This window comes from Elephantulus edwardii, unplaced genomic scaffold (genome assembly GCF_000299155.1).
Source record: "Elephantulus edwardii isolate Elephantulus edwardi_28Jun2011 unplaced genomic scaffold, EleEdw1.0 scaffold00518, whole genome shotgun sequence".
Lineage (NCBI taxonomy): Eukaryota > Metazoa > Chordata > Mammalia > Macroscelidea > Macroscelididae > Elephantulus > Elephantulus edwardii.
In genome coordinates, this window is record NW_006400268.1 from 246,499 (window position 1) to 249,946 (window position 3,448).

The 3,448-nt window shown below is 45.1% G+C and overlaps 1 protein-coding gene and 1 pseudogene across 1 annotated transcript in view; one reads left to right on the forward strand and one right to left on the reverse strand.

Moving 5' to 3' along the window:
* The window catches only part of ZPBP (zona pellucida binding protein), a 223,729-nt gene that overhangs the window by 118,529 nt on the left and 101,752 nt on the right, over positions 1-3,448 (forward strand). The gene's annotated exons all lie outside the window — the stretch shown is intronic.
* Positions 972-3,448, reverse strand: part of LOC102868664 — a 7,899-nt pseudogene continuing 5,422 nt past the window's right edge.

Sequence of the window (3,448 nt, forward strand, 5' to 3'; positions counted from 1 at the left end):
CTTGGAGGCAAGGATTCTGAGGCTCCGTCTAACATACTTTGGACATGTTGTGAGGAGAGACCGGTCCTTGGAGAGGGACATCATGCTTGGGAGGGTAGGGGGACAGCATAGGAGAGGAAGGCCCTCTATGACGTCGATTGATTCAGTGACTGGGATAATTGGGATGGGAGTGCCATTGGCACAGGACAGAGCGGAGTTTAGGGCTGTTGTACATGGGGTCGCTATGAGTCGAAAGCGACTCAATGGCACATAACAACAAAAACAACAAAAGAAGGAACATTTCCAGGGTCATAACCCTAATATCAAAGGCAAAGATCTTTTCAAAATAGAAAAAGTACAGACCAGTATTTCTCATTAATATAGACAGAAAAATCCTTAACAGAATCCTAGCCAATAGAATCCAAAAGCACATCAAAAGCACATGACCAAGTGGAATTCATAAGAGATATGGAAGAATGATTCAACATAAAAACAATCAACATAATTCACCATATTAAGAAAGCAAATAATAAGAACCCTATGATATTAGAAAATGATGCACAAGAGACATTTGACATAAGTTAACACATTCCTGATAAAGACACTCAGGAAAACTGGAATAGAAGGGAATTTCCTCAACAAAGTAAAAAGTATACATCCAAAAACAACAACCAGTATTCTTCTCAATGGAGAAAGAGTAAAGAGGCATTTTCCTTGCAACAAGAGCCTGACAAGGATGTCCACTGTCACCGCTTTTATTCAATAATGTACTGGAATTACTTGCTTGGGCAATAAGACTAAAGGAAGATATAAAAAGCGTCCAGATCAACATAGAGATGGTTCAACTATATTATAAGCTAGTGTTAGATGGATCTTAGCTGAAATGGGAGAGTACCAGAGGAATGTCTATTTTTGCTTCATTGACTATGCAAACCCTTTTTTTTTTTTTTTTAACAGCCAATGGGATTTTAATGACAGGGCAGGATCTGGGGTTAGTTCTTGTAGCCACAGCTGGCTCTTCGGTCTCGGCACGCTCGAACTTCCGGCCCTTGGAGCAGATTAGGGTTTGGGGTGGCTGTGTGGGGTGTCCAGCGCTTTTCCAAAGTGCCTGTACACCTCTCGGCCCTTGTGCGGCCCTCACAGAAGCATGGTGCCACAGCCCTTGGGCGAGTCTAGGGCCAGCTGGTCGAAGGTGAGTATCTTGCCTCCAGTCTTGAGGATGCCACTTCGGCCCCGCTGCTCACACCCAGAGCATACACCTTGGGAACCTCCTGAACTCATCTGTTATGGTCCCAACCACCACAGCCATCTTGTTTTCTCAGCCATAAAGCTTCATCTTTTGGATCATCCGAGAAAGGGACAGCGGCGGCCGGTTAGTGCGGCTCATAAACAGTCTCCTCAGCACAGCCTGGTTGAAGGTGGAGTTGGTCCGTCTGGCCAGGGACCTGTAGAGCTTGACCAACAACCGGAGGTAGATGTCCTGGCTCTTGGGCTCTTTGCGCCGGACCTTTCTGTCCTTGTTGTGGCGGATGTCAACTCCCTTGATAGCGCCTCCTGCTCAGTCAGGTCCGGCGCAAAGGCTTTTTGTTGTGTGAATCACAAGCTGTGGCTGACTGTGGGAAGAATGGGAATCCCAGAACATTTGATTGTGCTTATGTGAAACCTACATTTGGACCTAGAGTCAGTCATTAGAACAGAGCAAAGAGACACTGAATGGTTCACAATGGTCTGCCAGGGATGTATTCTGTCTCCATACCTTTTCAATCTGAATGTAGAACAGATCCTCTGAGACACTGGGCTGTATGAGGAGGAATGTGGCATCAGGATTGGTAGAAGATTGATCAACAACCTGCGTTTGCAGATGACACAACTCTGCTTGCTGAAATTAAGGATGACCTGAAGCGCTTGCTGCAGAATGTCAAGGACTGTGACCTCCAATACAGATGGAAGCTCAACATCAAGAAAAACAAAGGTTCTCACCACTGGGCCAATTGGCTGCATCAGGATGGATTGAGAGAGAAAACAGTTTCCGTTTGCTTGGCTCCATAGTCAACACTCTTGGTACCAGCAGCCAGGAAATCAAGAGATGAATTGAATTGGGAAAAGTCAGACCTTTTCACAGTACTGAAGAGCAATGACATCAGGCTGGAGACTAAGGTGCACCTGATCCAGCTATAGGCTTCACAATTATGTGCTATGCATCAGAGAACTGGACATTGACTAGAAAGTGAACTGATGCCTTTGAGCTGTTGTGCTGGAGAAGAGTTTTGAATTTACCATGGACTGCTAGGAGAACAAACAGGTTTGTCCTGGAGAGGGTGAAGCTGGAATGCTCCTTGGTGTCAAGGATTCTGAAGCTTCATATGACATAATTTGGGCATGTTGCAAGGAGGGACCAGTCCTTGGAGGAAAGAAATCATTTTGGGAAGTGGAGGGACAGCACTGGAGAGAAAGACTCTCAATGAGATGGATCGATTCAGTGATTGGGGTAGTGGGAGTAGGTGTGTCAGAGATAATGAGAATGGCACAGCATAGAGCAGGGTTTAGGACTTTTGTATGTAGGGTCACTATTAATCGCAAATTACTTGATGGCACATAACAATCCAACAACAATATGCAGATGATATACTAGTGTACACAGAAACCCCAAAAGGCTCAACAAAAAACCTGTTACTTCCAGGAGACCAATTTAATAAAGTGGTGGATTATAAAATCAGCATCAAAAAATCAGTGGGATTCCTCTATAGCAGCAAAGAGGACTCAGGGAAGGAAACCAAACAAAGAAATACCATTTGTAATAGCTAACCACAATTGGAAGATAGGAGATAAGACACACCCCTGGCATACACACTTCCCAATTTTGAACCATGCAGTGTTATCCTGCTCTGTTCTGATGACTGCCTCTTGGTCCAAGTATAGGTTTCGCACTGTTGTTGTTGTTGTTATATGCTGTCAAGTCATTTGCGACTCATAGTGACCCTATGTACAACAGCCCTAAACCGTGCTCTATTTTGTGCCAATCTAATTGCGCCCGACACACCCATCCGGAGTACCACAGTCACTGAATCAATCCACCTCATAGAGGGTCTTCCCCTCTTGCGCTGTCCCTCTGCTCTACTCAGCATGATGTCCTTTTCCAAAGACCTGTCTCTCCTTAGAACATGTCCAAAGTATGTCAGACAAAGCCCCAGAATCCTTGCCTCTAAGGAGCAGCCTGGTTTAACCCTCTCTAGGATGAATCTGTTTTCGTGGAAGTCCATGGTACATTCAATATTCTTCTCCAGCACCACATCTCAAAGGCGTCAATTCTCCTTCTCTCCTCCCTAGTCATTGTCCAACTCTCTGATGCATAACAAGTGATTGCAAAAACCATGGCCTGTATCAGGTGGACCTTATTCTCCAGAGAGACACTGTTGCTCTTGAGTATTTTGGAGAGATCCCTAACGGCAGACTTTCCCATCGCAATACG